The following is a 14,522-nucleotide window of genomic DNA, read 5'->3' on the forward strand; positions in this document are numbered from 1 at the left end:
ATGTCGATCCTGCCAAATGCCTTGCTAAGGTCCGCATAGAGAGCTTCTACGTGGTTGCCATTGTCCATTACAGTCAGAGTGAAAGTTATAAATTGCAAAAGATTTGTGGTAGTTGATCGGCCTTCATAAGAGCCGTGCTGTTGAGTTATAATTTGGTTCTTTACTTGCTGAAAGAATTTTTTTATTATTTGTTTATTTGTTTATTTCTAAGTGCATCATCTGACATAAAGTCTTAATGAAAAAGGATAATCATTAAAAGTAACTAGAATCATAGATTCAAATAATTTTGGATTGCATGAAATAATGGCAATTCCACGGTAATTACGAATGTCAGATTTAGCCCCAGAATTGAAAATTGGTACTAAATATGAAGTTTTCCAGAGTTCTGGAAAAATTCCATTCTTCAGAGACATTTTAAAAAAGGTGTAGCAAAGGTGTAGATAGTTCTTCTTACAAGTTTTTGAGAAAAATTGGAGCTATTCTGTCAGGTCCAGGACCTTTCGTAGCGTCTAAATTTTTAAGTGCGTTCTGAATTTCGAATTTGGATATTTGATTGACAGATAAGGATTTCGAAAATTCAGGAAAATACGAGAAATATTCGCGGTCACGATCTGTTTCTTCAAATCGAAGAAGTTCTTAGTAGAAGATGCAGCGTACTCTCAGCCACGCAACAGTTTACTACACTGTTGTGTGTTGCATATTGCAGTTATGCGGCTGGGAGACAATTTTTTTTTCGTTTTGGATGGAAACAAAGCTCTCACTCACGTTTCGGCAAGGCTTGACAATTTTCAATAGTGAAAGGGTTTGCATAGTAAAATTACAATTTTCTGCAATTGGGCGGATGCGTAGATAATTTTTCAATGCATTGCTGCAAGAATGAGGGGGATCTGTCGAAAATTTACCAAGCGATAGGAATTTGAAAAATGATATAAATATTTCATCTCCTTTCCGTTTTTAGATTTTCATTTTAGAGACGTAGTTCTCCGTCAAAAGTATGTTGATATTTTCGAGTTTATCAGTTCAACCGGATGTGTGGAAAGTTTCCGGTATTTAAACTTGATATCAAAACTCAAAGTAGAAATTACTCTGAAATAAGACATGAAGCTTCGCAAATACGCACTTTACTCAGGTTTACTCTGTCACAGTCTTGATGGTATTTGTTCAAGACCTGTTTGCTTTATCGAAGCCAGTTTTATTCGTTTTTGGTTTGTAAATGTTATTGTTCGTGGATGCTCCCTCCTTCAAGAAACAAAAAATAGTATATTAACAATTGCACTCTCATTAATGGCTCATTTACATTTGAGGTTTCAGCGATTGGGAGATTGGCTTGATGTACGTCAGACACGCTATTCGATATTGTGCTACTTGTGATACTGGTTAACAGTTCCAGCAGTGGAAGATTATTTTCGGCCACAAAAAATGTAACAGAATTTTTTAAAAATGGGTTTGTATCGTTAAATGTATTTCTAGCATTCGATAAGACGCAAGAAGGAAAATTCTCGAAATCGCTAACAACACAACTTTGTAAATGATTACCTACGTCGAATTATGCTAAACTGTTATTTACTTATACCTAAATAAACTCGTAACCTAAAAATACCAACTTTAAGCACCGATTCATTCCTCGAAGTTCACTGCGTAATGTTGATTTACGGAATGGACCCGCCAGACATTTCTTGCTCGGCGCGGCGGTTCCCCATTCACGTAGTCATTGAATAAAAATGTAAATGCTACGCACTTTTTCACTCCGCTTTTCCCTGCTGTGTATTATTCTGTGGTACAGACTCTGGTGCAGTATTTTCTCATTCATTGCGATGTTTGGCTACCGGAGGGATGTTATATTCATGAGTCAGGATTTTTCACGCTATTTTTTCTTCATTATATTTTATCCTTCATCAGTTATGTATGAATAAAACTTTCTGTTTGTGTATTGATTTTCAACATCGCATAAACTTCGGTTCAATTCCGAGGAACGTATGATTGTCTCGTGAACCATGGAAGAAGTTTACTCTGCTATCAAGTTAAAGTCTGCTGCGAAAGGGGCCCGAAAAGTGTTTGTGTACAGATCTGAAACAGAAGCCACACAGTAAAGTTTTTGCGTGTTTATTTAAACTTTTGTGGTTGCTGTTTACTCCTTCTTCGAACAGTTCCCACAGCAAATAAACTGAGAAGCTGTAATGTTTACAAAGCTATTACAAGCAATTACTGGTACATAGAAAGCGTGAAACTTATTGACATAAAAATGTGACCGGATTTGCTGTTTCGTTTTATACACTAAAAATGTTGATAAAATTTAAACTAATTTGAAACCCGAAACTTTTTTAACCACCATCCTGGAGCTCGAAGCTTCGATAATCAGCATAATTTGGTGCGCTCGCTTCTCATATCACACACCCCGTCTGTTGTCGGTATGGCAATGCAGGTGACATGTTTACCAAAAACAAATGTTTTCCCTCCTGTAGCTGCGAAAGGGCTTCGGCATTCCGGCGCAGTTGATGATTTCCCACACGTACGGTCTGGTCTGTAGGTGCTCGTTATCGGTGAATTTCGCGAAATGTAATGAAGCCGTTTTCAGACAGTCAAACCGTGAAATAACACCGTGTGCTTCGACATACTGACTCCTCGCACACAAAACCCGATGCGAAAGGCTCAGTCTGCGGAATTGTAATCGAATTGGGGGAGCAGCTTGTTTTTCTGGTTTTTGACTCAAATCCGTGCGTTCAGTTGATTTGGTGAAATGGCTTCTGTTACAGCGAGACAGTTTTTGCCGTATGGGAATTCTCTTTCCTTCATCAGTGCGAATTAATCTGAGCAAAGTCATATTTCGGTCTATCCCGCCAGTCAAGCTCGAGTTAGGCTGTACGTACGCTAGAGGCGGATAAAATTGTACGGTTTACTGTGGCAACCGTCATGAAACTTGGAAAGCCATAATCAGATAGTGTGAGGGAAAAAGTTGGCTGTATGATACTGACAAGTTCAGTGTTGAACAGTTCGGTTGGCTGGTTGAAGCATCAATAACTAACGAAAAGATGCCAAACTTTGGTAGTCCTAATGAATTGTTGTTATGGTTCATTAGTACTCTGCTTGAAATATATACTCTTCAGGAGATTTTTATGACTGTTGGTGATAAGGTATTCATAAAGTGAGAATCGTTTACAGTTACATTCCTGTAACAATTATTACCAGACAGTTAAACAGAGTACAATTTGATTAAGCTGTTCCGAAATGAAAGCTCCCAGACACGCACAGTTTTACTAGACCAATTTTCAACTCATCAACTGAATATTGTAACAAACCTCGTACGAAAGTAATTTGTTGGGATTGAAATTGTCGCCAATTACAGCCGTAGGTCAGAGGGGGATTGGGCTCGAGTCACATAAGACATAAATTTTTGTTACGACAAGACCCTGTTACCGAAAGTTTCCGCTACGCTAGTGTTTATGTCGTGTAAACATTGAGCTTGAGATGACTGGATATTTTCTTGGCAAACACTATCCCAAAAGTTGTACTGGCTGCTGCTGGTCGGAGTGTCTGTAGTCCTGATAAAAATCTTCATGCTTATGTTGGTTGATTTTACAGTGCGAGTTACTTTGATAGCTCAATAGAAGCTCGAGTCCAACTTTATGGTGATGATAATAATCATCGTGCGGGTTGAATCTGCGAAGCTATGCTAAGGTCGCGGAAAATGAAACATGCTTTACGTAGTGCCTTACCCCGAGTAGATGGTTTTACAGTTTTATAGCTGGCGATAAAAGAATGGGAAGTTTAACTTTCTTTGAACCCCTTCGTCAAGCTATGCTTATACTCAAGTACAATTTGTAGTTAACTACATATCGCTATATGGCAACGTTTTTTTTTGTAAAATGAAGTACTGCATTTTGCATTTTTTTTCTATCAATGAGAGTAAAAAAGTTCGTGTGCAAGTTTTAAACTTAATCAAAAGTTGTGCTTATTTCACACAATGTCGATGTTGTTTCTTACCATCTAACTTTTGCGTGTAGATACTGAAACTAAAGTTTTTAAATTTTATCCCAAGTGCTAATCAGCAAAGAGAGTTTTATGAAAAATTGATTGATTTAATGGTTTATGATCCAGACAGTTCGTTTTCACGATGAAACATTCTATCACAATATTTTCAATTGTTTGAATTAGGATCGTTATCCTAAAAAATGATTAAAATTTTAAACAAGTTATACAGAGTGTTAGGTAGCTCACTGAAAATCCTTTGAGGAGTGATAGAGGACTCTATTAGATGAAAAAAAAATCCTTCTACGCATATGTCCAAAATTTACCTACTGCAGAGTTATTCACTTATTCCAGTTTTCGGTTATGCTTGCCTTTAACGAGGCATAGCCCAAGAAGTATGATAGCTAGCTTAATTCTGTCGATTTTATTGGAAAATTTCGCAATCAAAACGTCGAATTAGAGAGAATAAGAAGCACTTAGAACGGGACAAATGTTAAATCATTTAAATTTTCGCTCTAAAATCTGCGATAAACATGGGTTTTGTTGTTAACCATATTAAACATTGAAGTCTACTCTACAAGTTGTTCTTTGACACCAAGCATCTAACTCTTTCAGTTTAGCTGCTATTTAACTTTGAAAGCTTATTTTTTATTGCTGCACCTACAGTTATTGTAGTAAGATTCATAACTTTCTGTAGTAAGATTCACAGTTTTACAACAACAAAAAAAGTATTTGTCCCTAAAAAATATCAATTATTAGTAGAGTTATGGCGGTTTCCCCGAAACTCTTTTTTAAGGACCTGCAGTGATTGGGATAAAGTTCAGCAGGTTGAGTGAGATTATCAAATTCATAAAACTTAAAAAAAATTTCGCCTCCTTAAGCGTTCCTTTTTTTAAATATTTCGTTTTCATTACACACGGGAACGTTTTTCCTAAAAATAACAAAAAATTTTTAGCGCTGAGAGTTGTGTTAATTTTTCTGACGTAGAATTACGTATTACGGCAATATTCTGAGAGAAGGGAGTAAAACAAAAATCAAAAAAACGGGAGCGTCACGAAAATTTTCCACTTTCAAATGCTTACGGATTTTCCTTTCATTTTTACTATGGCCCCAGCGGAGTCAGCTATTCGTCAACAAAACGAAAAGCGAAGCAGTTGTTTTGAAGGGTCACCGTAGAAGTACTACATCTCAAATCAATCTTTTACCCTCTGTTACAATGGATGGGATCTATAGAGTGGACGGAGAATGCGATTTTTGAACCGATTTGATATGTCATAATCTAATAAACCAGTAATGCGGTAAAATAGGGGAACTGCTCCATTATTCATCTCAGCCCATATATTCATCTCATACAACATGAAAACACAATTGAAAACAGAAACAACGCCTATTTTCTAACTAAATCGATCTGCTAATCCATGGAATGGAATCTTTTTAGTTTACTTTAGATTTCTCATTTAGTAGATTCCTCAAAAACTCACTTAAAAGCTCTAAATTTGATATAATAGTCGGGCATCTGCACTCGAAAACTTATTTATTTCAATCACCTACCTCAGAAAACAAAAGCCGCGCATTGTTCTGTACGGCTACAACGGGACTCGTTCAGCCGCCAACCAAAGTTTTTCTCATCACTTGCGGACCATTTTTTATTTTAATCACAAAACAAAATCACTCACTACACTAAGAATACTTTAATCTTTGAAACGTTCACCTCAAATTTCCAAAAACAAGCTTGAATTAGCAGAAATATATGAGATGAGTTTCTACAATTCCCAAATTTCAACTGTATGTATTTTCATCTGTATTCACTGCCTTGAAGAAAATCAAAAGTTGCCAAACGGGTTCTGTGAATACGAACAAATCATACTGAAAATGTTGAATTATTCCGACATAATTGACTTAAATGGACAGCACTGCAGTGGTTACCTAGGTTACCATATTTGCACGTAAACAACTACAGCGGATATCTAGGTAACCTACTACGACGGGCTGCGGCTACTTTGATTCATGATAATGTGATTCATTCATGATTAACAGTGCATTGCAGTGTGATGAATATGGGGACATCGTGAGATGAATAATTGAGCAGTGATTTAAGTTTTGAGATGGATATGGAAGCATTGTGCAAAATGGTTTGTTTTACAAAATTCAGGATAAATCTAGCTTAGTTTACTAAATATACAATACCGAACGATTCTATAAGAGCACGTAAGCGTATTTTGTTTATTTGTTCAATGATTTCATGAAAATTTGTTGTTTAATCCGTGCATTCTTCGTGAATATCGGCTTAATGAGATGAATAATGGAGTAGTTCCCCTATATGCATATCACTATACGGTTCTACTTCTTCTTCTCCCATCGCCACACACCTGAAACTATTCAAAGCGTTGATGTTACCTCATTTCATGTTTGGCGAGCTGCTTCACGTAAAACCAAGTCCAGACTCCATGGATAAGCTACGAGTCACGCTAAATTGTTGTGTACGCTTTGTTTACGGATTGAATCGTCATGCGTGTCCTTGCGCAAACTGATCTTCGAGAAGCTGTTGCCATCCCAAAGGCCACGTGTGCAGAACCTAATAATTCCTCCTAATAACTCGACTTGCTGTTCATTTAGAACTGTTCGTTAGAGGTGTGATTAATTATTACTCGATACATCCTGCTGTTAAACGCTCAACTTCTGAAACAGTGAAACTGAAACAACTAATTAAGAATTTTGTTGTTTAAGTGTATTTGTGTGGGACACTTACTAACCTAATAGCAAATTTAAAACGGTTCGTCTTTACGCTACTAGGTACATTGATAAATTAAATTAAATTCATATTCTGACCGATCAGATATAGCTGTACTGGCCATGAATGAAAAAAAAAAAAAAAACTAAAAAAAGTTACGTCATTTACGCATGCTCACTAATGAGAATTCAGAATTCGGCTTTGGTATAAATTCCGAACACTTCAGCGTTAATCGGTGAGAGATAGATAATCAAACCGTCTCAACAGCAACACCGACCGTCACTTTTTCAACGCCTGCTGATTGCCCGGTGATTGCACTAGTTATAATAATTTGATTTTATTCTTTTATTCTGGAGTGTTCGAAGTTTGAGACAGTTCGACGTTTGGATCAAAACAGTATATTTATACTAACAAAGAATTCAAAATTATTAAAAGACCATAAGTGATTAGACAGCAAAGTTTAACGAGAGCCGTTGAGAGAGAGTCGAAATGTTATAACATTAACTGTCACTTTTTTCAAACGCCAACTAATTTTCTGCAAGAAAGTTCCAAAATGAGAAGTTATGCTTGCCCGAAATCGAAACATTCTAATGAAAGATTGTACATGGTACATGAGTCGTCTCAAGTGTGCCAAAAAAGTATAAACGTGTCAACGACCTTTTCAGATGTTACTTAAAGTTATAAAGTATAAGGTCGCCATGGTTAAGTCTCAATCTTGGTGCCAATTGGGGCATCCCTCAATCCGCACGATTGTCCCCCTTATTTAAAAAAAGTGCCATTTTGTGTTAAAAAAAAAAAAACATTCTTTTCCTTTAATTATGGGTATGAATTTATATGATTCCTTGTTTTTGGAAAATATTACTCACAAAATTGAAATTAAACTATTTTAGGCAGCAGTATTATCAAATATATTATTTTTGCTTAAAGAAAATGCTTTTCGAGTCAACTGAGTGTATTTTGATTTTAAATTTTAAAATTTTATCGTATTTCTGAGAAAATTTTACTTGAAAACCATTTATCACCCCAAGGTATTATTAGTAAAACTCGAGTTAAAGCATTATTAAGGCATAAAGCACATTTTTCTGGTTTTAAGCAATCCTCTTTGCTAAGTTTTTTATATCTCCAGGTATGTTATATCAATGAACATTATAGAAATTGAATTTTGAAGAAAATTAACCAAGAAATTCTAGTCACAAACCAGATATGTTCTTTTTGTATTTGAAAAATTATATTGCATTTTTTGGCAAATGAGTATATTCTAATTTGGAATTTACCAATTTTATTGTGCTTCTGAGAAAATTTCATATGAAAAACACTTCTCAGTCAGAGATTTTGTGAGCAAACTTTAAGAAATTAAGTCATTAAGGTATACTAAGGTCCTTTATACGCAATTTTTCTTACGTTTGTTTATCACGGTTTTTATATTAGAATTTTAAAATCTGCACAAATTTCGGACTTGATGCGGTTTGTTTGCATAGATTTTGCAATTTTCACGTGGTTTTTACACGGTATGATGTTAATTTTTTTTTGATTCACACCAGGGAAGGTAGAGTTACCATTGGTCTTTAGTCTGATTCGAAAGTATTTCGCTGGGATGAATGAAAACTTTGTACAAGTGGAGCTTTTTTTTCGTGGGTTCAAAACTTCACAAGGTTTCGATATTTACTTGGGTTCCGTTACGCAGAGTTTGGGATTCATTTTTTGTTATATTTTTTATTTTTCACCCACCGCGTATTCTCTTTGAATACTGTTCATACTTTTTATTACACTATTTATAACAATGAGATTTTTATTCTATCGTCTACGAAGTTTAAATCAAAACAGTATTATTTTAAGCACTGGATTTTAAGCACTAACTTATATCAAACTATGGATCAGAGCAGCGAAAAACTGGTATTATACTACTAACCTATTGCTAAAACGCGAACAAAACCAAAATCCGCTTACTACGATTCACGATTCATCACAAATGAGTTTGCGATGCGAGGTTTTTCTTATCGTCTATTCTTATTGTCATTTTATGTTGCTCTCATCTTCGCTTTTCTGAAAATTATTTTAACACCGTAGTATTTAAAATGAATAATAAATAATGTCAATGATTTTCTTGCATTTGATGTGTTATCATAAAAAATAACACTGTGCTACAGCGATTTAGAACTTCTGAAGTGACCTAGTGTAGGTTGTAGGTCTTGTTGAGTGTAACATTCGCTCATACTAGAAATTTTCCAAACGACTCCAAAATCTGAAGTTATGGTCAAAATATGGTTTTTTGGACCTCAGTGCATACATTTTTTTTAACTCAGTCATTTCTCAACCGATTTTCAATATTGAGGCAGTTTTGGAAAGAAGATAAACAGAGCTTTCAAAATATTTACAGGTTTGTACTTATATCACTAAAACATGTTGAGTTATTTGAGTTTAAATATAGTTCTTTAAACTTGTACATGCTATTTTTCAACATAACTTGACATAACCTATTTTTGTGAGAAAGATACTACAAATGCAATAAAGTTTTGAAATAATATTCAATGACGAATCAAACAAAAGTGGTTTTGTGAAAATCGGTGAATATTTGGCTGAGTTATAGGTTTTTTAAGAAAACCAGATATTTTAGCATCTAACGCACAATTGTTTCACGGTGCTACAAATGATAAAAAATGCAAGAGCTTTTGATGTGACCTAGTGTGGGTAATATCTCTAGCCAGGTGTTAATAGCGCGCATACTTAAAGTTTCAAATACCCCTAAAATTTGAAGTTATGATCAAAACCCAGTTCTTAGACCTTCCATTAAAAAATTATGTGAAAAAATCTAAATAATTATATTTAAACTCAAATTACTCAACATGTTTTAGTGATATTAGTACAAAACAGTATGTATTTTGAAAGCTCTTTCCATTTTCTTTCCAAAACTGCCTAAATATTGAAAATCGGTTGAGAAATGACTGAGTTAAAAAAAATGTATGCCCTGTGGTCAAAAAACCCGTGTTTGGCAAATTTCTAGTATGAGCGAATGTTACACTCAACAAGATCTACAACCTACACTAGGTCACTTCAGAAGTTCTTGTGTTTTTCCACCATTTGTAGCACCGCGAAATAATTGTGGGATAGAAGCCAAAAATTCTGGTTTTCTTAAAAAATATATAACTCAGCCAAATATTCACCGATTTTCACAAAACCACTTTTGTTTGTTTCGTCTGTAGTATCTTTCTAACAAAAACAGGTGGCAAATTTCAAATTAAATTGAAAAATTGATTGAAAAAATCTAAAAAAATATATTTTAACTCAAATAACTCAACATGTATTAGTGATATTAGTACAAACCAGTATGTATTTTGAAAGCTCTATTCATTTTCTTTTCAAAACTGCCTAAATATTGAAAATCGGTTGAGAAATGACTGAGTTAAAAAAAATTGTATTCACTTAGGTCCAAAAAACCGTATTTTGACCATAACTTCAGATTTTTGGGGTGTTTGGAAAATTTCTAGTATGAGCGAATGTTACACTCAACAAGACCTACAACCTACACTAGGTGACTTCAGAAGTTCTTGCATTTTTTTTTTCATTTGTAGCACAGTGTAATTATCGTTAGGTTTCGTACCTTATACTATCTCTACTTCAGACTAAGTCTGTATAAACATCCGTTTTAATTCTGTGCGTGGGATTAGTATATATAAATTTTTATTTATTTATATCAGTCGCTACAATACGCTCTACAAGCTTTTCAAAATCTTTCCACTCGAAACGCGACAGCAGCAGTTTTAGGTACTTGAGCTGAACGAGTCTTAACTCGCATTCTTAATATATTTTTGATGCTGGAATATCAACCAACTTTTGCAGTGTTATTTCAAAGTGAACTTAGTAAGTTCACGACCGTTCAAAATGAAAACTTGGTAATCAAAACAAGACAGACCAGACATTGAATCACGCTCCAGATCTCCGTGTCTACAGTGATAGTTTTTCGCTTTTGATAAAGAAAGAATCGAATGCGATGACGTAATTTTCTTCATATTAAAAGTGTTGTTTGGGATACGATTTTACTCATGTACCGTGAAAAAGGCTTCTATTTTCATTTATTCATCAATTCATTTCATTTATTCAATCAATCAAATTATTATCAGATTTTGCTATAGTTACGAAAGTATGCCCTAGGAGCCGAAAAACCAAAAAAGGCTATCAAATTGAGTATTGAGAGGTAAATTGTCCTCTTCAATTGTCAAACTGAAGAAACAAAATTAAATCAATCAATTAGTAATTATTCCGCCAATTGATTCAGATCGATTATTTATATTGAAAATTTTTTTTTTATTTCTTCAAATTTGATTTAATTGAGTAAATATATACTAACTCTTAAAATTTGACTTTCGTAGTTGCGAATGCTGATGAATGTTCATAAGCAAATTGGAATATTCGAATCGTTTCATCAAAATTCAAATTTTACAATATTCAGAGTTCCTTTTTACACATTTTTGCTAAATCTAAAAATGTTCTACTAAAGACTGTAGCTCTGGAGGAAGCAAAAGTCAAAATACTCACATGGAATGTGAATAAATTCATTGTAGTCATCTAAAACATAACAATTACTTTGAAAGAAGACAGTTTAGTGTTAATGACTTACCAAGTAAATTTATTGCATATGCTAGGATGTACTTTAAAATGGTCACACAACGTTCAACACAATTTGCACACATTTTGGCCCATCGTTTATGTCACTATTCTATCACTTGAAAAAACTCCTTTCGATATGATACATTCTGCATTCTAAAAATCGGTACTGTCCAAGAAGCTTTGAAAACCCTATAGAATAGCAAATGCAGGATGAAAGTACTAAACCTTTCTAGTTCAAAACACATATAGAGCAGCAGCTCATCAGCTTAAATGACACTTGGAATATTTACCGGAATGGCGTGCTTCGTCGACCGTGTCTAGTCTTGATTCTGTCTGGTGCACATTTGAGCCATCTCCAAGTAAGCATTTCTTATTTCCGTCACATTACTTGCAATGCAACGAACACAAACACACTCACACAGAAAGCGGAAAGCTGCTGTTCCTGGAACTGAGCTCCCAGTTTCCGACTTTGACATATTTAGTTCTGCACGTACTTTTCTTCGCTATTCAGAGTTTACTGTGCTTTGAGTGGAAAATTCTAAACAACTTAAGCCCAAATATTTCCATTGCTACACAAACAATGTAAATGCTACCGCTGCTAACTCAAAACAAGAAATCCCATCAAGTCTTTCCAATGAATAACAATTAAGAAGAGAAGAAAATACCGGGTCTCGATAAAACACCTCAAACGAAATTAATTCCGGTCGCCCCGAAAGCGTAACACCGCATCAAATCCCACCATCAACGGTCCGTCTCTCGCCAGGAGTGGCAAATCCTGATCACATTTTAATGCATTACTTTCGTATGCTTTGGCTCAGCATCTTCCAATCTATCAATTCTGTTCCGACGTGTGTTCCGGTTCACGTGCCACTGCCAGGCCCAACTGATTACGATATAATATGCGGGCGAAAACCCGCCGGTCGGTCCCAAAGCAGCACTGGAAAACTCACTTTTCGTTCCCCATCAAGCCTCCAGGTACCGCTTTCACCGGTAAGGGCCCTAAACCGCACATACACAATGACACCACTCGTCGCCAGATTTGGGAAACATTAGATCCGGCGAACAAAACGAAAGCCGCCAGCATCACGGGTAAGCCTCTTTTCGAGGCATTTTTCTGCTGCACTGTCTATCCTTCGTATGAGGTCACCATAGAAGGAGGAGGAGGAGGAGGAGATGTGATCACTTACAACACCGAATTTTATGTTTGTTTAGTAATAATAAATTTAAACGGACCACGGGGGGATTCTGATCCTAGTCAGGATTTGCTAGTCGAAATACTACCCGCAACGGAAGTCTGTTACTCACTGGAGAAAGCGACGTTGAGTGCAATGATATTTATTGCGTTGAGCTTTCCTCGGTTCAGGAAGTGAGTGACTGTCGTGAAATCGAGGAACATGCGCCGTGAAGACCTCGAAATTGATGCCACGTGAGAACTCACTTCACGCTTAGGCACGAGCGAACGTCCGGAGCGTGCTGCCGACACATAACAACAAGTGGCTCCTGGCTCCGACGGGCAGACGAAAATTTTCAATTTCATTTTTCATCACAAAAAATCAGCGACTGTCACAGTGGAGTGATGAGGGTTTAGAATTTTTTGTTTGATAACGCGCAGTATTGTCGCAAGAAGTCGTCTCCCCTTCAGTCGGTTAAGCAGTACTAGTAAGTCTAGAGAATATTAATGGCTTTCTAGGTTGAGTTGGGGATTAGAGCATGATGGCGATGGGAGAATTAATTGTTGTTAGCTGAATCGAGCCAGTTGGTGGAAAACGCGACAACGACAACAATTCAAATCTCCTCCGCCAGCGGACCGAGGTCAGCATCATTAACTAGACATTGTTGAGTTGAGGTAGAACGAAAAACCAGTTTCAACAGCAGCTTTGATTTTAGAAGCTACGTGGATAAACTGCAAACGCAAAATTTCCCGCTTCTTCACAACACCTCCGAATCAAAGCTGAATCCAGCAATTTCGTCTTCTGTTGCGTACTTGAACCATCAATCACCTTTTAATGACCGTTCTTTTCCTCCTTCGACTTTGGTGAGTTTTCAGCTGCAGGGCCCTGAATTTATGATTAGATGTCGGGTCGGGGTCGATTCGTTAAATGCTTTATTCGGAGCAATGAATTCATCTAGTTTTTCCTGGCCCCCATGAAAAACAGAAACCTGACCGGCGCTGTGCTAAGTAATTTGACAAACGTAAATCCTGGCTGAGCGATTTTTTCACGATTAGGTCACGACAATGATTAATGCGACGAGAAGGGTTTGTTTGAAACAAAGCAAATTAGTTGAATGGTATTGAAAGTTTGCCTTTCATGGGTTAATTGATGTGATGTGACGAGGAGGGTTGTAAAAACTATTTCGTTTTATTCCACGAAATTAAATCTGACAACTTGAGCTTGTGGTTGAGTTAAAGGCGATAAAGCTAACAAACAGCTGTAAATTATAATTGTTGGATATAAAACTTATTCGAGTATAAGAACAAAAAATAAATCCAGTGTTGGGCTTCCCTTCTGCAATGGTTTCGCTCGATTAAAAATTTGAAACCTTTTTTTGTTGGCGATGAAAAAAATCTGAACCCAGAGAGGAGACCGGTAAATTTTCATTCTACGGAACGGTCAATTTAATTTTGATGATATGAGTTATTCGGTAGAATTAATTGAAAACAAATTTTAAACTTTTCTCGCCTTTTAGTGCAAGAACACATTCATCAGGTTGCCATGATATGATACGTGCGGTAGATAACAAATTCAGTGTCGTTGTCAACACGGTTGTCAAGTAAATAAAAAAGTGTTTATCAAGAGAGTTTTGCAAACGAAAAGTAAGGGTACACGTGAGTTTTGCATTGCTGTAAATTGGTTTTTGCGAATTTCTAGTTTGGATTTAATTGATTAAGCCGAATTTCTGCTGTGGTCAAAGCATTTTAAAGGGAGGACTCTGTACGTATGAAAATAATAGACAGCAAATCAGCATGTGATGTTACAAGAATTATGAGAATTCCAACAGATATGTTCGTTGATTTCATTTAGCCCAGTGAATTTCTGCCAGAAGAACATCATGCAGCTTAAAAAAGTGTCCATTGTCGGTACGTATTGAAACTATAGTTTTTTAATTTTAAAGTACTTCTTGAAAGAATTCTACGCGATATTTACATTGGTTTCATTCGGTTTTTAAAGAGCTCCTGGGTTGCATTCAGAGATAAATATCCTCAATTATAGACTGCTAA

General features: G+C 35.9%; 1 protein-coding gene across 6 annotated transcripts in view; it reads right to left on the reverse strand.

Annotated features, from left to right (window-relative positions):
• Positions 1-12,607, reverse strand: part of LOC129723042 (uncharacterized) — a 45,465-nt gene extending 32,858 nt beyond the window's left edge. The window contains exons 1-2 of one of the 6 annotated variants that reach the window (XM_055676986.1): positions 12,536-12,607; positions 11,313-11,491 (exon numbers count right to left, since the gene is read on the reverse strand). The gene's annotated coding sequence lies outside the window, so the exon portion shown is untranslated. Of the gene's footprint in view, positions 1-11,312 lie in introns of all 6 variants that reach the window. The other 5 variants (XM_055676985.1, XM_055676983.1, XM_055676982.1 and 2 more) reach the window with 5 other exon arrangements.
• Between the last annotated feature and the right edge of the window lie 1,915 nt (positions 12,608-14,522).

The sequence above is a fragment of the Wyeomyia smithii genome, chromosome 2, assembly GCF_029784165.1.
Source record: "Wyeomyia smithii strain HCP4-BCI-WySm-NY-G18 chromosome 2, ASM2978416v1, whole genome shotgun sequence".
NCBI classification, from domain to species: domain Eukaryota; kingdom Metazoa; phylum Arthropoda; class Insecta; order Diptera; family Culicidae; genus Wyeomyia; species Wyeomyia smithii.